The 22,990-nt window shown below is 42.8% G+C and overlaps 1 protein-coding gene and 1 long non-coding RNA gene across 5 annotated transcripts in view; one reads left to right on the forward strand and one right to left on the reverse strand.

The window, feature by feature from the left end:
• Positions 1–17,498, reverse strand: part of LOC109938367 (carnitine O-palmitoyltransferase 1, liver isoform) — a 96,435-nt gene extending 78,937 nt beyond the window's left edge. The window contains exons 1-2 of one of the 3 annotated variants that reach the window (XM_048617412.1): positions 17,329–17,498; positions 10,456–10,532 (exon numbers count right to left, since the gene is read on the reverse strand). The gene's annotated coding sequence lies outside the window, so the exon portion shown is untranslated. Of the gene's footprint in view, positions 1–10,455; positions 10,533–10,677; positions 10,737–11,105; positions 11,181–17,328 lie in introns of those variants that run through there. The other 2 variants (XM_048617414.1, XM_048617417.1) reach the window with 2 other exon arrangements.
• LOC125487147 overlaps positions 17,455–22,990 on the forward strand; it is an 84,947-nt gene continuing 79,411 nt past the window's right edge. For both annotated transcript variants that reach the window (XR_007265669.1, XR_007265668.1), the window contains exon 1: positions 17,455–17,565. This is a non-coding gene — a long non-coding RNA (uncharacterized LOC125487147). The remainder of the gene's footprint in view (positions 17,566–22,990) is intronic.

A 22,990-nucleotide genomic window follows, 5' to 3' on the forward strand; every position in this document is an offset into this window, starting at 1 on the left:
GGGAACAGAGACAGCTTCTCAGCCTGTGGAAATCTGATGACTTCACACCATCTTGATCACATTACCAAGCTGTTCAGCTATCTTGGAAACAACCACAATGTTGGCAGGCAGAAGACCTTTGTTATCAGCAACTCATCACTAGCCCACCAACCAATCAGCTACCTGTTGCAGGCTGAATCTTCACAACCTTTGGCTGCAGCTCATCTGCAAAAAATCTACTTGAACCAGCAACTGTATAAACAGCACTTACTATGCATTTCGGGTTACTTGTTTTTAAAAACTGCAGTAATCCTCCAGCAATCCTTGGTTTCTAAAACATGGTCTTTACACCTTCCTAAAACAATTTATTTTCTATCATTCAGTTCTTTCTTCCATATATGAAGCATGCAGCAACTGTCTTTTATGAAACGTGGGTCCTGCGGCAAGTAGATCTGGTATTGAACAAGAAATTGATTGCATGCTCGTAAATTCAAAGTTGTTGTTAATGGTTGTATTTCTGCATCAGGAACTGCAGCATTTTATCTCCGAATCATTGGTCTTGACCACATTTACTAGTGACCTGGATTGGGGTCTCAATAATTCAACGATGATGGAAACGTTTGTGCACATATCATGACTATGGATGAATGCAAACAGATATGACTGGGAGAAAGCTGACATCTGAAGGAGTAAATACTGTTTATGCTTGTGAATCGGGCTAATGCCAAATGTGCATTCTGCAGTAGGGATTCCAAACTCAAAATTGTTGCGTAGGGAAGTACTCAAATGCAAAACTGATATTAATCTCTTAATCTTCTCAAGGACAACACGGTGGCTCAGTGGTTACCACTACTGCTTGACAGCACCAGGGACCCAGGTTCAATTCCACCCTTGGGCAACCACCTGTGTGGAATTTGCACATTCTCACGTTTGCGTGGCTTTCCTCCAGGTGCTCTGGTTTCCTCCCACAAACCAATGTTTTGCGAGCTAGGTGGATTGGCCATGCTAAATTGCCCATAGTGTCCAGGGATGTGTAGGTTAAGTGGATTAGCCATAGGAAATGCAGGGTTACAGGAATAGGGTGGGGAGGGTGAGTCTGGGTGGGATGCTCTTTGGAGAATCAGTGCGGACTTGTTGGGCTGAATGGCCTGTTTCCACACTATTGGGATTCTATTTAAAAGACAAATCAATAGAAAAGCAACAAGTATATTTGAATGGTAGGATGACCCAATACATAAAGCACCACATTGTTCTTGTACAAACCTTGCAAAGCCTCATCTGTAATACTGCTTTTAATTCCCTCATGAGGGTGATTTTAGAAGCCTTCACAAGGAAAAGCTGTTAGATTGATATCTAGCCTGTAAATCTTAAATTATTACAATCAGAGTTGGGTGTGTTTTGCCTGAGAAAAGCATGGATGTTGCCGGTCTTTAACAAAGGGATTAAACTGTGTGTATATGAATTAGACTAGAAAGAAGCAAGATACACGCATATAGGTTAAGTAAACAGTTTTTTTTTTGCTGACAGTATTCAACCTTTGGACCAACTCATATAACAGATATGGATTTGAAGGGAGAAGAATGAGCAAGTGCTGTGACTAAAATCACAATGTACAAACAATAAGTATTGTGAAATTCACTTCACGGTCACCATGATCTCTTCAATCTAAGTTTGATTGCTTAAGAATCAGAATGAAATTTTAAAGATCCTTTCCCTCAAACTAACTGAGGGTTTTTGACTTTGCCAGATGTCACAGCTGCTGGTGGGTAAGGGGGATTGAGGAACAAGATATCCAGTTGTACCATGGCCTGGTGCGTCTGTTGGTCTTTCCTGTCCATTTCATTTGAACTTTTACAAATGCATTCTGGTGGTGGTGTTACATGTATTTGTCAGAGCCCTAGGTGAAAGACTAAGGACTGCATTTTCCCTAGCAAGATGGGTAGTTCAAAAGCCCTGTGGAAATAGAGAATAAACTTCTGAAAATCTAATCCAGTCCTTATTTGTGTTAAAAAAATTCCCATTCATGTAATTTATTCAAAACTTTACAACTCAAGTGTTCAATTCCTTAGAAAAATAAACTTTGATTCAGACCCTGCAAAAAGATAATCCTTTAACAACCTCTAAATTGTCGACCAAACTGTGGACTCAAACCCCAGCTGAAAAAAGTGTTTTTTTCAAATTTAAGCAAACATCTATAATGACATAATAAAGGCTCGTGAAATTAACACGGAAACTCTACTGAAACGGCTAAAACAGACATTAACGTATTTTTCCTCAATTGCACCAGACAGCCTGTCACTTAACGTAGTCCAGCAGACATTTTAAACACTCATTAACACTAAGCCTTTTTTCCCCTCATGTTTAAAGAGTGGGGGATTTTTAAGACCTTCAGGTTACAAATTTAAATAGAACTAACCCACCTTTAAAGAGCATTTATGTCTACTCCAATTCGTGGCTCTCGTACTACAGGTGAAGGTGCTTGGAACAGCCAAAATTGGGTCTGTCAAAACTCACCCCAAGGTGTGATTAACATCCCACTACTTTCCCCATGACCAAATTGAATGTGAAAAAACTATTTAAAGAAGTACTCATTAAGTGTTGTAATGTAGGAAAAGCAGCAGTTAATTTGTGTACTGCACACCCCTAAAACTGCAAAGTTATATGATCAGATAATCTGTTTTTGTAATTTAATCAAGATAAGTATTGGCACAAGGGAGAACTCCCCACTCTTCTTTGAAAGTGCCATGGACTATTTTATATGCACCCTAGCAGGTACAGAATGAGATTCAGTTTAATATCTCATCCAAAGGCACTTTCCAACATCATTGAGGGAAACGGCTCAGAGCACTTAAGCGAACAACGTGAAAGTATCTCATAGCTGTCAGTGCAGCACCTAGTCTTGACTCAATATCAATATTAAGTTTCTGTGGAACTAAGGCTCAACAATACTATTCAAGATAACAGGCTACACAAATCTTAATAGGTTTCAGAAGTCTGTTTTGTAAAATGGCTCTTATTGGGTATAAGTATTTTGCACTCCTTGGTTGTTAATGCCTTTCTCTTTGCTTGATCTAGTTGTGGTGCAAAGAACAGACAGCAGACAAGGGGAGGCAAAGGCCTGGTGGTATTATCGCTGGACTGTTAATCTAGAGGCCCAGGGAATGTTCTGGGGACCTGTGTTCAAATCTCACCACAGCAGATGGTGGAATTCGAATTCAATAAAAATCTGGAGTTCAGAGTCTAATGATGACCATGAATCCATTGTTGATTATCAGGAAAAAACCACCTGGTTCACTACTGCCATCCTTACTTGGTCTGGCCTACAAAGACTCCAGAACCACACCAATGTCGTTGACTCTCAACTGTCTTCTGGACAATTAGGATGGGCTGTAAATGCTGGCCTAGCCAGTGATGCCTTTGTCCCATGAATGAATTTAAAAAAAAACTTTCTGCCAAACCAATGGGATCACCTTCAGGCATTGCAAACATTCACTTTAGCAAGCCTAACAAGTCAACGAATTCACAACATACCAAACTCACCTACCACAGATGCTCACAAGCCTTGTATCTTCTCCAATCGACATTGCAGGCCTGGGGTACTAGGCCAGCAACACAAAGATCAATAACAAGTTCAAATTCCACCATGTCAAATTGTGAAATTGAACTTAATGTTTAAACATGAGACAACAAAATACCATGAATGCTTTCAGCCTTGGCTCATGTTAACCCTCCAGCTAAGTCAGAATGTTGTAAATAACCTAATCTGACACTTGAATAAAGTACTAAAGTTCAGTCAGAAATGCCATTTTTCAAATGATTCTTTAAACAAAGCATCTCTCAATGGATACAAAGGATCTAATATCACTAAACAAAAATACTGAAAGAACTACAGATGCTAGAAGTCAAAAAGCAAAACAAAAATTGCTGGAACAACTCAGCAGGTCTGGCACCATTTGTAGTGAGAAAGCAGAGTTTATGTTTTGGGTCCAGTGACCCTTCTTCAGAACAGCACTAACTCTGCTTTTGCTCCACAGATGCTGCCAGACCTGCCAGTTCTTTCCAGGAATTTCTGTTTTGTATCTTGTATCACTATATAGAGAAAAGTTTGAGAATTCCCCTCGGAGCAGTAGTTGCAGTATAGATATTTGCTAATGTCAACAAAACAGATGATTCATTCATTTATTTCACAGTTATTTTTTGGGAATATGAAACACACAGATTGGCTGCTGTGATTCTTGCAGTAAAGCAGAGAACACTTCAGAGGAAAACACAAAGTGCTTTGAGAAGTCTGTGCTGAGTTTCTCGTGCTCACATCTGTGGAGTGGGATTTGACCACATAAATCATTGTATTTACACTACAGCAGGAAACTGATAATATCAACATTAAAATGAATCCCATAATGTGTCCAATTATAAACTCAATACCAATTTGAAGTCTTAAGATTGTGGTGAAGGGCTGTTTTTCAGAACGGAGATTGAGCAGGGCTACCCAACAGTGTCGATGCTGGGACCACTACTGTTTTTGATATACCATAATTACCTGGGTTTCATGGCTCAAAACTTGGAAATGTAATTAAGAGGATAATAGCACACTAGGATATCCTCTATTGTGGTGCTTAGTATGATCACCATGCTGTGTGGGATAGGTTTCAAACATAACTAGCAACTTAAAACTGGTCATTCATGAGGCAGTGTAGCTATCAGAAGCAGAATTGTTTTTAACCACAATCTGTAACCTCGTGGATCAGCATACACATGTGGCATCAAGAAGCCTTAACAAAACTGGAATCAATGGGAATCAGAGGGAAACTCTCCACTGAGTTATACCAAGCACAGAGGAAAATGGTTGTGGTTGCTAGGTGTCAACTAGGTGTCAATCATCGCACCTACAGGATATCACCGCAGGAATTCCTCAAGATAGTGTCCTAGGCCCACACATCTTCATTTGCTGCATCAATACCCTTCCTTCTATCATAAGAACGGAGGTGTGAATGCTCATTATGATTGCTCAATACTCAGCACTATCAGCAATTCCTCAGATATCAAATTAGTCTCTCCAACAAGAGAGAGACTAACCATCATCCCTTGACATTCATCTGTTATACCATCACTGAATCCTCTAGTATCTATATTGCAGCGGTTACAACTGACCAAAAGCTGACCTGAACCAGTGTATAAATACTGTGGCTGTAACAGCTCGTCTGAGGCCAGGAATTCTGCAATAACTCACCTTCTGACTCAAAGCCTATCTGCAACAAACAAGTCAGAACTGTGTTGGAAAGCTCTCTATTTGCCTGGAAGAGTGCAGCTCCAAGAACAATCGACAAGATCAAAAAAATCCAGGACAAAACAGATGGGGTGTCAGTCAAGCAGGCTAACACCTTGAACTTCACTCACGGCAATACTGATGCACAGCAGCAGCAGTGTATACCATCTACAAGATGCACGCAATAATTCACCAAGGCTTCTTAGAAAGCATTTTCCAAAACTGAAACCTCCACTACTTAGAAAGACAAGGGCGGCCGATGCACAGGACCACCACTATCTGCAAATTCCCCTCAAAAATCAAATGAATCCTGATCCAGAACTATACTACTGTCCCTTACCATTACTGGGTCAATATCCTGGCTGTCCTGCCTACCAGCACAATGGGTGTAACAACAGCACATGGACTATAGCAGTTCCAAAGGGCAGCTCACCACCACCTTCATCAGAGTGATTAGGAATGGGAAATAAATGTCGACCCAGCCAACAGCATAACACAAGTTAATATTTTAAAAAAGAATTCAAGAGGGCTTAGAAAGATTGTTGAAATGCACAAAACATGTCGGAAGAAAGGTGATGCAGAAAACTGTGGAATGATGCATTTTGAATAAGGAGACAATATAAACTAAATAATAATTTTAAAGTACAGCGAACAGTTTCACATACAGAAATCTACAAAGGTGAGAGCAAAAGTTGAGAAAAAATATTGCTTAAAAAGGTACAGATACTGAGCGTTTGAGATGCATGAAGTGCAACAGCATTATGCCAAAAATTCATAAATCAGTGTTAGGTCTATAGGCCTGAAGGTTCCAGTTCAATTCCAAGTCCTATCTGCCTTGAATATGTGTCAGAGTATGGGCAGACAGGTTAATGAAAAAACGTCTTCATCTCTCAGCTATCTGTCTTACTTTTTTCATCCTCCAAGTCATGTCATACTCCATTACTGACCATATGCTAAATTGCAATGCCAGCAGACTACAAATCAACTTTATCCTATCTAGGTCTGGCCTAATAAACTAAAAATTCAGCAAACAACAATATGTAGGAGCACAAGTAGGCCATTTGGCTGATCAGGTCTGCCCTGCAAATCAATGAGATCATGGCTGATTTGATTATACCCACGCCCACTTATCTGCTGTTTCCCCAGAACCCTTGATCACCTTACTGAGTTTTGTCTATGTAACTTCCGTAACCTACCATCTGGGTCTGGTGATTAAAAAGTCTTTGCCATTCTCTCCATTTAGTCTTTTAAAGTCCTTTTCTCCTTGATAGAGTTATTAACTGGTACAGTCCTATAACTAGTTGATTTTCCAGCCAATACAATGCGCTACATTTAGGAGTAGATTTCACTGGTATTGATATTAAGACCAGCTGTGGTTGGCAGTGCATCAATTGATTACATTGATTAAAATTAAAATGCTGATCCAAAAATAGATGAACGAAGCAAACAGAAGCATTGTAAATCAAGAAAACAAGACAGCTGTTTGAGGTATCCAGGCTGTGAAGTAATTCTGGATTTCAAAGCACTCTGGGCTTATAAGAAACTACCTTTGAGATAGGAGAAAAACAGCTCATTTTAATCATTACTGTTAATAGACAGACAGAACTATTCATAAAGCATCTTGCACAACCACAGGTCATCCCAAAGGATGTAATTTACTGCAATTCTAGAAAGCTAGCTGCATGATATTCAAGCTTCTCCCAAAACTGCTGCATTAGCAACAGTCATCTCACCTGACTGCAGCAGCTGAAAAGGGAAAAAAAAATCAATGGAAGTCTGAACTCCACAGAACAAGATTGTGTCTAAGCTCATTCTGCAGTGACAGTAATCAAGAATGGAAGCACTGCCTGTCTCAAGTGGGAAATATTCAGTTCACATTCATGTTGAATGGGAAGGAAAGGGGAGGGACCTTGGGATTTCTTGAGTTCACATGAAACTGACTTCTCCCAGAAAATGTTAAGCATCCCGAGGAGCACCAAATGGTTTTAGACCATAACATCGTAAGGAAAAGGAATAATGGGTGGTTGTTCGGCCGTTATTTGTACAAGACTAACAGTAGCTACCGTACAACCATTTTTGATTGGTTTACTCAATTTACTCCTTCCTACCTACATCAAGATTACTACTGGCAACTCAATGGGAACCTGTCTAAGTAGCTGTAATGACTATTTCTATGGGCCATGGTACACTTAGATGACAATGACAGTTGGCTTCCCAGATGCAAATCAGTAGAGATGCAAACTCCGTTTATATTGAGTGTTAGTGAGTCCGTCATTCACAAATGTAGCTAATGCAGCATTGTAACACTGACGATGTTACCTAACAGGGTGACAAGACATTTGCAACCAAACCCACCAGCTCAGCAAGCATGTCTACAATCTCATCCACAACCCGAGCTACAAATCTTCTAAAACTTTAAAGACCTATGGATGCAATACCCTCAAACTGGCCCGCAGATGGGAAACAAATGCCATTCGGCTGAGCGTGACCCACGATCAACTATACTTCCTGCAAGAAAATGCCTCAGAAAGCAGGTACCACCACAAAGCTTAAAACATAAACCACCTATCAACAATCCACTGGCAAGGAGGACAGCTCAACAGAACAGCCACAGAATGGTAAGAGTTATGGTCAACGACACCCACAACAGCCTTCACAAATACAAGCGGGAAACTGCACGCCAAAAGACTCTGTACTCCAACGCAACTGAGTAGGAACGGATATCCACATCGGAACAAGCCATCAGCATACAACTAAAGACCAGAATAAAGAAAAGAATAGCCCTACAAGAGAAACTGTCCAAAATCACCCACATCAATGACACGGACAACACAGATTCATGGATTAAAAACATCTCAGACCGACCACTTACAGACAGAGAAGACCATCTTAGTACGCAGACTGAATTATAACTACAGAAATGTCAAAAAAAACTGACTTCCTTGCTGCACTCAAATCAACACTAAAGAGAAATGACTCACGGAAAAAGTACAACAGACTATCAGACAGACAATAGTCAAAATAAAAGCAACACTGAGCAAAAAAGGTAAGTGGAACACATTCAACACAGGAGAGGAAAGCCCTGGAAAGACTCAAGAAAGACAGGAACATTGTAATCTTACCAGCAGACAAAGAACGCATGACAGTAATCCTCAATAGAGCCCAACATATTGAGAAAGCTAACACACTACTAGCGGATACTGACACCTACCAACAGATGACAATAGACCTGACACTAGTTAGGGAACTGGATTACAACGTCCCTGAAGAAATTACACAACTCAGTAGACATCAGCAAGACAGACTACCAAAAAATGAAGCCAGAGGGATCCAACACACCCTGCTTCTACGGACTCCCAAAGGTACACAAACGGGGGAGGTGGTCCCCCTCAGATCCACATCTCACTACCAGGCACACCAACATATAGACTTGCCCAAGAACTACAACAGAAATTGAAATACTTAGTTGACAACTTAGACGACGAGATGATGATATCCTTCAATGTAACAGCGCCATTTATGCCCATAAACATCAAACCTAGCCAAAGAGACAATTGCCACACGACTGGACGAATCAAGCAGGCAGGCATCCTAGGACACCAACATCAATAAGGAGACCACCATGAAACTACTAGATCTGTGCCTCACAACCCATTTCATCTTCAATGACAACATATACAAACAAATCAACGGAACACCAATGGGATCCCCAATATCAGGACTGATGGCAGAAGCAGTAATGCAAAGGTTAGAACGGACAGCGCTCCCCACTATACAAGCCAAATTTTGGGTCTGATATGTAGATGACACCTTCATGATTATCTAACACATAAAACTAGATGGAAACCAATGACACTTAAACAACATCCTCACCAGAATAAAATTCACAAAAGAAGAGAACAACAACCGACTATCCTTCGGGGACATAATGGCAGAACACAAAAACGAGTACTCCAGACTAGCGTATATAGAAAGACCACACATACAAACCAGATACTCAATTACACTAGCAACTATCCCAAAGCCCACAAATGCAGCTGCATCAGAACACTATTTAAAAGAGCCACAACACATTGCAGCAACCCGGAACTATGCAAAGCAGAACAGGAGCACCTATATGGACTCTTCAAAAGGAACGGAAACCCGAAAAGCATAATCCATGTCACCTCCAAGACAGACCACAAGGAAGACACAACACGACTAGACTCACTAATCACCCTACCGTACATCAAGGACATTTCAGTAATGACCGCAAGACTACTTGGACCCCTAGGTATCAGGGTAGCTCACAAACCAACAATCACCCTACAACAGCGATTGAAGAACCTAAAGGATCCCATACCCAAAACCAGCAAAATCAGTGTACTATACAAAATACCAAGCAAGAACTGAGAGAAACACTACATAGGCTAAACCCGAAGAAAACTGACAATACGGATACACAAACACCAACTAGCCAAGTGGCACGACCAATTCTCACTTGTCTCACAACATACTGACGAGGGACGTGAATTCGACTGGGACAACACATCCATAATCACACAAACCAAACAGAGGCACACCAGGGAATTCCTGGAGGCCTGGTATTCTAACTGGAACTCCATCAAACGCATTGAATCAGACCTTGTGTACAAACCACTGAGAAACAGAACTGGAAGTGGTACCAAACACCCCAACAAACTGAGGCATTCAAATAACAAGCGGGACAGAACACCGACACTTTACTGGACGTGCACTGACGATGTTACCTAGTAGCGTAATGAAATGTTTGCAACCAAACCCACCAGCTCAGAAGCATGTCTACAACCACAACAGTGTTCGCCTACCAAGTTTTGTCTGCCAAGAGAAGCTACCACCTGTGCTAATCACGCATCAATTGATGCAAAATCTACCAAACTAGAACACAGGGAAGGTATGGTGAAGCCAAAAGGAAAGCCATCTTGCTTATCTGTATCTAAAGCAGCAGCAGCTCTATCTACTTTATCAGCAAGGGAAGCAAGTGCTGAACTGGCCTGTCACATTTCTAGGTTTCACATTATGTTTTTTTGGCCTCTCTTCTAAATAACCGCCCTGCTCTATACACCATTGAAAGTCTGATAATAGATTTAAAATGCTTTCTGAAGCTTATCAAAGTCTTTCAGATTTTTGTCCTCCAGGTTTGATGCTCATTTTAATTGTTTCAGATTTAATTTTTCCATCCAGAACTACACCTGCAGCTTGAACTTGTCAGCTGAGTTGATGGATGCAAATACCCAGTTTCCATTTGAGCTTGTCCAAAGCTGGCATTCTGCACCAAAAAAAGAGAAAACCAGGCTAGTATCACCAGTTATAAACTGCACATAAAAATATTCATTGAGGACACAATCTAAGCTTGTAAGGACAAAATAAAACTGCTTGGTAAAGGGCTCATAGTGCAGTGAAAGTGCCCCTACCTCTGAGACAGGAAGCCCAGGTTCAGGTCCCACCTGCTCCAGAGTGCGCATCAATATTTCTGAATAGGATGATTAGAAAATATCTAATATTATCTGATGCCTTTCATATTTCAAGCAGACAATTTATAAAAATTACAATCCATCATCATTAGAAACCTCATGATAACGCTGATTTTCTCAAACTGTTGCTTTCTCAAAGGGGACAGATATATACAAAATAATTTCAACACACAAATATTCAAACCACATGTCAATTAATATGCTCAAGTCTCCCCTCACACTTCTTCACCTTACCCCATCAACATATCTTTCTGTACCTTTCTCCCTCTTGTAGTGCCTGGCTTCCTGAAATGAACTGACACTATTCACTTGCTTTTGGCAGCAAGTTCCATGTTACTTTTGAATATCTACAAATTCGTGAAACCCACCTGTAGACTTTCTGGTTCTCTTCCACACGAGGCATTTATCTGTCTGTTACTCCAAATCCATAATCTCCACCTCCCTCATTGATGGCACAGCCTCCTATCTCTCAGTTTGTGACACGTCTCCCCAGTCACCCCTCTCTCAGTCTGTGACTCATATCCTCTGTCACTCCTCTGTGACGTACATCCCCCATCACTTCTCTCAGTCTATGACCTACCCTTTTCCTCACAGCTTTGCCCATGACCTGTCCATTGTAACTCAGCTCTTCACCTTGTCAAGCTCTCAGTCAATGAGCAAATAATAACTTTATAGCTATTTCCTCAGGATCCTGATCATACGTTGCTATATCAATCCATTAAACAAGTCAGAGGGCTCTCCCTCCGAATTGATTACCCAACTCCTCTTGATCTCTTGTTGAAAATCATGCTCTTATTTGTGACTAATTTTCTCCATGGCCCCTCTCTCTTTATTCATAACCTATTTCCAAAATGATGTATTGATTCCTGGCTCCTTCCCGAGGATTTTATCAACCTCCCTACAAAACCTTCCTTTAGACTGTGGAAAGACTTCACATAACCCTTTCTCACCACCCCATTCTCCCTCTTTAGGCTTTGAACACTCACACTATGATTCATCATTAACCCCATATCACTCAGAAAGATACGTACACTCACCGTGACTTTGTAACACTCAGCAACCTTGCTACTCAGCCTATACACTTCCCATCCTCACTGCACGACTTACTCAGAGCATTTTCTTCAATCCCCTCCTATGACTAAGGCACTTCCTTTTGAAGTCCCTCTTTTCTCTCTGGTCCTGCCTCTCTTTGACCCAAAATGTCACCAAGGTTCATTTCCTCACTGAGAATCTTCACCCTTCCTCTGAGCCTAACCCTTGTGTCACTCATGAAGACCCTCTCAATGGCTTCTCCTCCTCCTCACACAGACACAACAGCCTTTGACCTCATCACCAATTGGGCCTCCCTATCATTGAAGCCCCACGCATCAATGTAGCCCCCTATCCTAACTCAACCAGGTTGGCCCAGATTCTCATGCAGATCATTCCCTCCCTGTAGTGCCTTCACACAGAGATCCATTTACTTCACTGATGCACCAGCCCTGAGGTTCTCCACTCAGAGAGCCTTGCCTGTCACTAAGGCATCTCCCATCTCTTACCCACAACAAAAAGACCCAAGCTGTTGTTGGAAAGGTGCACTCAACTATGGTCCCTCATCTTCCTCTACCCGGCTCTATAACCTCAGGCTCCTCCAAGCACTAAGGCATATTTCTCTCTGTGGTCCCTCCCATTCACTTTCTCTGTAACTCCTCCCTCTTCTGGACAGCCGTCTTCCACCTCTCTCTGACCCATAGAGTTATACAGCATGAAAACAGATCTCCTTCAGACTCCCCACCCACTTTACCTCCTTTGTTCTTCATCCACTTTTGCACATTCCTCACTTCTCACTCCTCTACCTGCTTCTTCCTCTTGCTCTTTTCCTCAATCTACACATCAGCTCCTCCATCTCTTCCCAGCTCATTTTATCACCTACAGCCTCCCAAGTGCAGCCCCTCTTCTCACTCACTGGCCTCACCCCACTCACTAACCCCCAACTGCTCCTCTCTGACTCCTCTGCCATTCTTTGGCCCTTCTCCCCACACCCTTCCTTCTCCCCTTCCCACTTCAGCCCAGCCTACAGAGAAACTATTTGTCTTTAAAACTGTGGACAAGAAAATAGAACATTTAAATAAGAAGGCATTTACCAGAATGGCTGCACAATTTCAGAGCAACAAATTTGATACCTATTGTGCACTGTTTTTGTGACTATGGGTTCCTGCAATGTACACACAATCAAGAGCTGAGAAGCAAATTAAGCCAATTGGTTCTCAGCTAACTGAACAGGTTGAAACGGAGAACAAGTTAGAGACACAGACAGGAAGACATTCAAGACTGCATTTGTTCTCCCCAGCAGTAGTTGCCTGTTCTCTGTAGTAAAACTCAGTTAGTCAGAAGAAAACCAGTTACTTTTCCCACAGCAGGTGCTGAGAGCTGTGACCTTTCAATTGATAACTCAGACATTTTTCAAGTGAATCAGTCATACTATACTATTTACAAACTAGTTGAAGATTCCAGAAGAAAGACAAGTAAACACCTGGGAAGCCAAAGAATGATCATCTCAGCATTGGAATTAGGAAGATATGGGCACTGAACTGACTTTCCAGTTATTTACCTCCATCAAAAATTTATTTTCAGTATTTGTTGTGGTTGTGTAATCAAGGGGGAAGAGTTTTAAGGGGATGGGAGTTTTAGTCAGTGTTATATGCTAATAGTTTAACAATGTTTGAATCACTAGGACTTCTTCTGGGGCAGGGGTGATCTGTACAAAAGGGACAGGTTGCACCTAAACTGAAAGGGAACCAATATCCTCACTGGAAGATTCACAAGTGCTGCTCAGGAAGGTTTAAACTAGAGTGGCAGGGGTCTGGTGACCAGAGCAGCAGGTCAGCAGAGGAGGGATTGAGGAAAAGGTACATAATAGGATCAGTAAATCATTAAAAAAAAGTACAGGCAGAGACAGTACATGAACACGATGATACTAATGGGCTTAAGTGTATTTACTTCAATGCAAGGAATATTATAGGTAAAGCAGATTAGCTTAGAGCCTGGATCAGTACATGGGACTATGATGTTGCGGGAGGGGGAGGGGGAGCGGGAGGGGGAGGGGGTTATGGTAGAAATAAAAACGAGGCAATTACTTTGCTAGGATTATATGACAGGTCTCCTAACAGTCAGAGCCAGATAGAAGAACAGATATGTAGGCAAACCACAGAAAGGTGTGAGAGAAACAGGTTACAGTTAAAGGGGATTAAGATAAGATTAGACAGGGTGAAAATTACAACTGGATCAGGCAGGAGGTAGGGAGTGTTAATCGGGAGGAGCTGTTATCAGGCAAGTCCACATTTGACATGTGGGAATTGTTTAAAGACCTGCTGATGAGAGTTCAAGACTAGCATGTTCCAGTGAGGAGGAAAGACAAGGATGGCAAGGTATGGCACCTGTGGATAATGAGGGAGGCTTCAAATTTAGTCAAAATGAAAAAAAAAGCAGCATAAGTAAGATTTAGGAAGCTAAAATCGGACAGGACAGGACAAGGGTTAAAGGGAATGCCAAGGCATTCTATTCATACATTAAAAACAAGAGGATAACTAGGGAAAAGGCAGGACTACTTAGGGAACTTGAGCTCGGAGGCCAAGTATTGAGTGAGATCCTAAATTAGTATTTTGCATCAGTATTCACCCAGGAGAAAGATATGGAGGATAGTGAGATTTGTGTGGAGCATGCCAATATGCTACAGCATTTTGAGATCAAGAAAGAGGTGGTATTGTGTCTCTTGAAGAGCATTAAGGTGGATAAGTCCCTAGGGCCCAATGATATGTACCCCAGGCTTTAAGAGAGGAGATTACTGGGGCCGTGACCAAGATCTTTGTATCCTCATTAGCCACTGGAGAGGTCCTGGAGCACTGATGAGCAGCTAATGTTGTTACTCTGTTCAAGAAGGGAAATAGGGATAATCCAGGAAACTATAGACAGTGAGTCTCCCATTGGTGGTTGGGAAGCTATTGGAGAGAAGTTTTAGGGGTAGGATTTACGTGCATTTGGAAAAAGATTGGCTAATTAGGGACAGTCAGCATAGCTTTGTGCAGGGCAGGTCATGTCTTACTAACTTCATTGAATTTTTTGAGGTGACAAAGGTGATCAATGAGGGTACAGCAGTGGATGTTGTCTTCATGGATTTTAGTAAGGTTTTCAACAAGGTCCCTCATGGTAGGCTCATCCAGAAGATTAAGACGCATGGGATCCACAGTGACTTGGCTGCATGGATTCAGAATCAGCTTGGCCATAGAAGATAGACAGTAGTGGTGGGAGATTGTTTGTTTTTCAGGTTGAAGGTCCATGACTAGTGGTGTTCCACAAGGATCCATACTGGGACCTCTACTGTTAGTGATATATATAAAAGACTTAGATGAAAATGTGGATGGGTGAGTTAGTAAGTTTGCAGACAATAAAAAGATCAGTGGAGGTGTGGACAGTGTAGAAGATTGTCAAGGATACAGCAGGATATAAGTCAGCAGAGAAATGGCTGATGGAGGGAGGCGCTGCACTTTGGGAGATCAAATGTTAAGGAAAAGTATAGAGTTAATGGCAGAACCCTGAACAGCATTGATGTACAGAGGAACCTTGGGGTTCAAGTCCATAGCTCCCAGAACGTGGCCACATAAGCAGATAAGGTGGTAGAGAAGGCGTATGGCATGCTTGATTTTATTGGTCTGGGAATTGAGTACAGGAATCAGGATGTCATGTTGCAGCTATATAAGACTTTGGTTAGGCCATGCCAAGTACTGCATTCAATGTTGGTTACCACATTACAAGGAGGATGTGGTGGCTTTGGAGAGGGTGCGGAAGAGGTTTACCAGGATGTTGCCGGGATTAGATAGTATTAACCATAAGGAGAGGCTAGAAAAACTCTTTCTCTGGAGTGGTGGAGGCTGAGGGGAGACTTGATAGAAGCCTATAAAATTAGGAGACGAATAGTTAGGGTTGACAGTCAGAATCCTTTTCACATAGTTGAAATGTCTAAAACGGGGTGCAGTGTTCAAAGGACACCTGAGGGGAAGGTTTTTTTTAAAAACGCAGAGTGGTAGGAGTCTGGAATGCGCTGCCAAGGGTGGAGGTGGAGGCAGATAAGATAGAGGCATTTGAGACTTTTAGATAAGCACATGAATATGCAAAGAATGGAGATGTGGACCAAGGGCAGGCAGAAGGGATTAGTTTAATTTGGCATCACATTTGGCACAACATCATGGGCCAAACAGCCCGTTCATTTGCTGTATAGTTCTATGTTTAGCTATATCTATAGTCTAATTACTTAGAAATAATTCCTATATAGGTTTGTACATAGAATGAACTTTGAGGAATTGATAGATGCAGGTACAGTTACAACATGTAAGAGACATTTGGGCAGACATGAATAGGAAAGGTTTAGTGTGATATGGGCCAAATGCAAGAAAGTGAGATTTGTTTAGTTTGGGAAACTTGATTGGCATGGACGAGTTGAATCGAAGGGTCTGCTTCCATGCTGTATGACTAATACAAAACTTTGGTCTGTACTTTCTCCCAACCTTGGTCCAAGAGTCAGCTAAGTTGGACTGCAATGCATACCCTAAAAAAAAACTTAACATTTGATACAACACCAGGAGTAACAAGCCTCAATTTGCAGCCCCCTGCTCACTCCTAGCCCCTCCCCATCACTGTGGCTCCAACACCAGATCCCTTCTCATTCCTGCCCCTCATCCTCGCCATATCCAATTCACCAAGGATTAGACCCCTCTACCCATGACAATAGTCCGTCATATCACAGCACCACCCTCACACCCAATCCTTCCTGAAGTCTTCTTCAAAACTACAGCCCTCTCCTCCTCCAGCCTCTCCAAGTCTACCACCCCACCTCACTCCTGCATCTCCCAAGACTGCAGCCCACTCTTCACTGATGCCCCACCATTGCTATAACCCTAAAACAATAGCCCTTGCCTCGTACCTGCCCCACCCCTCAGCATCCCCTCTTCTCACTCCTGCCTCTCCCCCTGACTGCAGCCCCATCTGCAAACTGCAGCTCCCTCCTCATTCCTACCCCCCCCCAGTCTGCAGTCACCTCCATCCTCCTGTCTCTCATCCTCACCATGACCCCCTACCAGACTGCATCCCCCTTCCTCACTCCTGCTTCTCCACGTCATGCACCCCTCTGCAAACCACAGTCCCTTCCTCACTCCTGCTCCCTTTCCCTCACCATATTCCTCCCATCCCAGACTGCAGTCCCTTCCTGACTGACTGACTACCCATCTCACCATGCTCCCTCCCCAGACACCAGCCCATTTGCACTCCTGACATCTGACTGCAACCGCTTTCCCCAGACCCTGCCCTGCCCTGCCCTCCCACTCCCACTCCCACTCCCACTCAATGACTCCTCTTCATTCCGCCGCACCCCTTCACCATGCCCCCCCCCCCCCCGACACCCGCCCCCCCCCTTACCCTACCCCAAACAGCAAACCCCCCCCCCACTCCTGGCCCCCCCCCAGTCTCGTGCCCCCAATTTCGGCCCAAACCCCCTCAATGGTCCCTCCCCTTCACTGTCAACTCCGCCCCAGAGTACAACTCCTCTCCGTCTCACTTTACCTTGACGTTCCGGGCCGGTTATGGCCGCTCTCGTTTTCCAGCCGCCGCTCGCGCTCCTCCCGCTCTGCTCGCGCCAAACCGTCAGCTGACCGCATCTGACGTCATCGGGCCGGCCCGTGCCGGTGACGCAGAAGGTGGGGTTACGTGATTCGGCGGCAACCGGTCTTTAGACGTTAGGGAGAGGTCGCCTTGAGGTTGAATGTCGTTGCGGTGGACGAGAGAGTTCGAGCGACCCAGGTGATCATTTCAGAGAAGAGAGAAGAAGTGTCCCTTTTGGGGGGGGGAGGAGAGGGGAAGGGGGGGGGGGGGCCGGGGGGGGGGGGGGCGCGCGGCATCACTGAGATACAGGGGTAGGGAGAGTGATTTCCCCAGGTGATCACTCAGACACAGGAGAAGAGGTGTCCCTAGGGGATCACAGAGACCCGGGAGAAGGGAAGAACTGTCCTAAAGATAACTGAGATGGGGGAAATGTGACCCAGGGGATCACTGAGACACAGGGGCAGGGCGAGAGAGTGACCCAGGAGATCACTGAGACACAGGGGCGGGGGAGAGAGTGACCCAGGAGATCACTGAGATGCAGGGGAGGGGTGGAGTGACCCAGGGGATCACTGAGATATAGGGGCAGGGGCAGAGAGTGACCCAGGGGATCACTGAGACATAGGGGCAGGGGGAGAGAGTGACCTGGGGATCACTGAGACACGAGGTGGGGGGGCGGTGTAGAGACTGACCCAGGGGATCACTGAAACACAGAGGGAGGGGGAGAGACTGACCCAGAAAATCACTGAGACACAGGGGGAGGGGAGGGAGTGACCCAGGAGATCACTGAGACACAGGGGGAGGGGACAGGGTTACCCAGGGGCAGGGGTTTACTGAGATCCAATTTCATGGGAGTGTTACAGAAACATTAGGATGTCATAAGCCAGAGGCAGAAGGTGGCAGTTTCCAGGTGGATGCCTGTAGCGAAATACATGTGAAGCAAAAACAACACTGGGATCAACACAACATGGGCAAGACTCCCACCCATTCAATTTTGTTTCAGTAATGCACCATGATGATGTAAGACATTTACTTCTCATGCAATTATAATAATCCTTCAATAATTACATAGCTTCATGCTTGCTGCAATGATGAGCAATTAACATTACTCAAAAGTTAACCGATAAAATTCTAGCAGGACTAGATGGTAAACACAGGAATGATGTTTCCAGGTAGTCCAGAACCAGTCAAAAGATATGGGGTAGGCCATTCAGGACTGAGATTAGGAAAAATATCTTCACCAGCAATGTTGAGCCAATGGAATTCTCTGCTCCAGAAAGCATATTTTCAAGGAGTTAGATATAAATTTTAGGGCTAAATGGATCAAATGGTATGCCTTTGATGCCCACATCCCATGAGTGAATAAACTCCTCACCCACCTACAAGGAGAAGATTCTAACCTTGGCCACCCCAACTGGGTGAATGACCATGCCCAAGCATTTTTCTGTTCCTCTCTCTCACTGTCTATCTGATTCATAACAATATTTTCTGATTTTTATCTCTCCCCGTCTCATTATCGACCTGTTTCTCTCATTATTTCTTTGGTCCTCTTTTCTATTTCCCTGAATCCTTCTGTTTTTCAGTCTTGGTGTTTCCTCACCGTGTCTGACTTTTTCATTGTATTGCTCTGACTCTCTCCATATCTCTCTTTCCTTTGTTGCTCTAAACCTTGATTATCTGCCTATCTCTAATATTCTCTATTTCTGTCTCAAATCTATGATGCTCCCCCTTTATCTCGCTTCCCTGCTCATTAGTCTTTTTCTCTCTTTCACGCTCAGTCTCACATTCTGATTTCCCCATACACTATGTCTTTCAGGGGTATTTTCAATCTGTTTCTGCTTTGTGTATGATTGTAAACACTGGACTAGAATTCTGATCCTGTCAATGCCTTGATAATTTGCAAAATAAAAATGCTATTCATCAAATGTATGTGTGCTTTGGCCTGAGATTGCAATTCAATTAGCTTCTGTCTTGCTGCCCCTCATGTGAATTCTCAATTCCCGACAGTCAGTCCAGGAATGGAACCCAAAAAGATCTTCATGAGGAACAAAATGATCAGTGGATTCTAACCATGGGGACTTTTAGAGTCCCAGAAAGCAGCGGTTCTCAGCACCTTCAAGGGATCATTGTGTTAATGAGACTTGAAAAATGAATATACTGGAAGGTTCAAAATGGCAAAATTGATTGTTGCAATGCTCTTCTGGCCTCCAACCTTCCACCTTCCATAAACTTCAGCTCATTCAAAGCTTTGCAATATCACAGCTTATACCAATTTCCACTTGGCCATCCCCCAGTGTCAGTGGCAGATGGTAGCGTGGTGGTAATGTTATTGGACTAGTGGTCTGGAACTTAACATTCCAGAGACTGGAGTTCAAATCCCACCATGTCAGTTGGTGAAATTTAAATTTAGAGAATAAACATAAGTTTATTAGATAACTATCTTGGATAACTATCATCCCACCTGTTCACTAATGTCCTTTGTCAAGGAAATCTTCTGCCCTTATCTGATTTTGACTAAATATGAATTCAAACTTACCAATGTAGTTAGCTCTGAGTTGCTCTTTGAAATGGCCTAGTAAGGCAGTGAGTTCAAGGGCAATCAGCAATACCGTACAAATGCTGGCCTTACCACACACCCCAGTAATAAAAGAGCTAAATCTCAATCTCAATCCCTCCATGCTTTGAGGAACTGGCCCCTAAAGTCAGGAATTCCTTCCCTAAACCTCTGTGCTATTTCACCCTTCTGTGTACTTCTAGTCACTCCTTAAAATCTTCCTTCCTGACCAAGTCCTAATACCACCTCATTTGACTCAGTGTCAAATTACGTTTGATAATCATTCCTGTAAAAGACTTCAGAACAAGCCACCACATTAAAGATGAGACCCAGTTTGCTGTTCATGAATACTTCACTTGGCTGCTTGGTGACATTACTGCTGATGCATGTCAAGGGTTCCCCCTAGTCATATAAGGTAATGGTTCTGAAAAAGTTAATGTTGAAGATGCATCAAGCACCACCCAGTCTGATACTCTTTGGATGGAGCATCAGGCAATCTTGTACGTAATGCTGATGCAGTCAGACATAATGTGCCTGGTGTTTGATAGGACTTGTACCTAACTAGTCAATGTAACTTGCACTTGTTGTTATCATTGCAATAAACTGGCTCTTGTTATGTAAGGCAAGTATCTCTTTTTGTTAAGAAGACAAAAAGTCATAACAAATTATACAAATTTATTGTGTACATTGAATAGGGTGGCAGGGTGGCATGGTGGCTTAGTGGTTAGCACATTGCCTCACAGTGCCAGGGACCTGGTTTTGATTCCATCCTTGGGTGACTGGCTGTGTGGAGTTTGTACATTCCTCCCATTTCTGCCTGGGTTTCCACTAAGGTGCTCCAGTTTCCTCCCACAGTCCAAAGATATGCAGGTTAGGTGGACTAACCACGCTAAGTTATCCTGTAGTGTCCAGGGATGTGTGGACTAGATGGATTAGCCCTGGTAAATGTAGGGTTACAGGTATAGGGTGGGGGGTGGGTCTGGGTGGGATGCTGTTTGGAGGGTTGATGCAGACTCAATTGGCTGAACGGCCTCTTTCTGCACTGTAGACATTGTTATTTAGAAAATAACAATGATCTGATAGCCACTACGGGGATGTGACAGCAGGATGACAAGGATTGCAAAAGAGAAACTTTTCTCTATTCACCATGTTCCACTCTGAGGCACCTCACTACAAATGCAATATATATTGCTGTGAATATTGCATTTTTCAGTCAGGTTTTGAGGACACCACTTTGAGGAGGAGTCTGTTAAGTCAGTGTCAAACTTGGCATCACAGTTCCCCTCTAATCCTATTTTTCTGTGTTTTTAATTAACTCCCTAAATTAAAGATCCTCCCCAAAATCTTTTTCTTGCAACTACAGTCAGCAGTTTTAATGACCAATATATAAACAACACAAGTAAGTTGTGACATAAATATTGTTTTAATTTTTAAAATATCAACATTTGAAAAGGTGTTTAAATGTACAGTACACTATACACAAGAACCTTTTACTATGCACATCCATTGCACTCAAAATGCAACTGCTACTTAAGTTAATTGTTAATTTACAATTTGTTTCAAGTATTACTCAAGTGAAAGAGTTTAGTGCATTGCTTGGAAATGCCATCAATAATGAAAGTGAATTTTTTCTTTTTCCTCCAGAATGTTTGGGGGAGTCTCGCAGTTTCTATAAATTCCATCCACCCTAACCCCAGCCAATCCCACCTAGATCTACTGATTAGAATCAGAGAACTTTTGAGCTCTGTTTCAAAGTAAGTGAAAATTTCTTGAGTGAAGCCGCCGGTGGGTGCTTTCCCCTAGAATTTATTTGGAAAAGTAAATGGTGGGGAGGGGAGGTGAAAATTAAAGTCTTCACAGAATCACAGATGCAGCCACTAAACCCAGTCTCTGGGGGAGGGGCCAACACTTAAATCAAAACAGTCTGCAGTGAGCTCCAATGTTAAAACAGTTACACAGTGCATGTGTATATGTGCCTATATCAAAAGACAGACACACATACACATACACACACACACACAAACACACATACACACAGACATAGATATATATCCAGCATGTTTACAAAATCTTTTAAAATTGATTAACTTTGGATGTACACATGATGGAAGCAAATTGTAAACAACACATAAAATCATTGTTCGTGAAGTTTTGTCACAATACAGTTCTAATTTCTAGGCTTCAACGTAACCATTATCTTTGGTGGTACATCAACAACTCAACTTATATTTAGATAACACGTCTAACGTCCTAAAATGCCCCAAGGCACTTCACAAGAGCATTATAAAACAAAGTGTGACACCAATCCACATATGGCAATGTTAAAAATAAAAACAAAGTGCTGGAGAAACTCAGCAGATCTGGCAGTATCTTTGGAGAGAGTTATAGAATTAACGTTTTAAGGCTGATATGACTCTGCTTTGTAACAGGAGATGTTAGGTCGGGTGACCAAAAGGGAGGCAGCTTTTAAGCAGTAAAGTGAGGTAGAGAGATTTAGGCAGGAAATTTCATAACTTAGCACCCTGGTGACTGAAAGCAATTAAAATCCAACTCAGTGCTCAAGATTTGAGAACTGGAGGAGTGCAGTGATCTGAGAGGGGTGTGCAGCTAGAGGAAATTACAGAAAAAGGGAGGAATTTGAGAAGAAGGGTGAACACTTTAAAATTGCTTGATCAGGAGCCTAAGCAAATCAGAAGGCCTTTGGGAAACAAGACTTGCCATGAGTTATGACACAGGCTGCAGACTTCCGAACGACCTCAGGTTTCTAGAGGGTAGAATTTGAGAGACCCGCCAGGAGTGCATTGGAATGGTAAAGGTGAGAGGTCACTAAGGCCTGAATGAGGTGAGGGTTTCAGCAGCGGATGAGTTGAGACAGGGGTGGTATCCAGGAGGTGGAAATAGGCATCCTTTGAGAAGATGCCTCATTCCAATCCAAATAGTTTTCCAATCCAACTCACTGAACATGTTTTCTGGTTATTGTAGAGCAATTTCATGAATTATATCAGTGCTGCTGGATCCTAAATATTTGAACTGTATTGAGTCAAAACGCTTGAAATTAAGTTCAACAATAAC

Source organism: Rhincodon typus, chromosome 37 (assembly GCF_021869965.1).
Source record: "Rhincodon typus isolate 14 chromosome 37, sRhiTyp1.1, whole genome shotgun sequence".
NCBI classification, from domain to species: Eukaryota; Metazoa; Chordata; class Chondrichthyes; order Orectolobiformes; family Rhincodontidae; genus Rhincodon; species Rhincodon typus.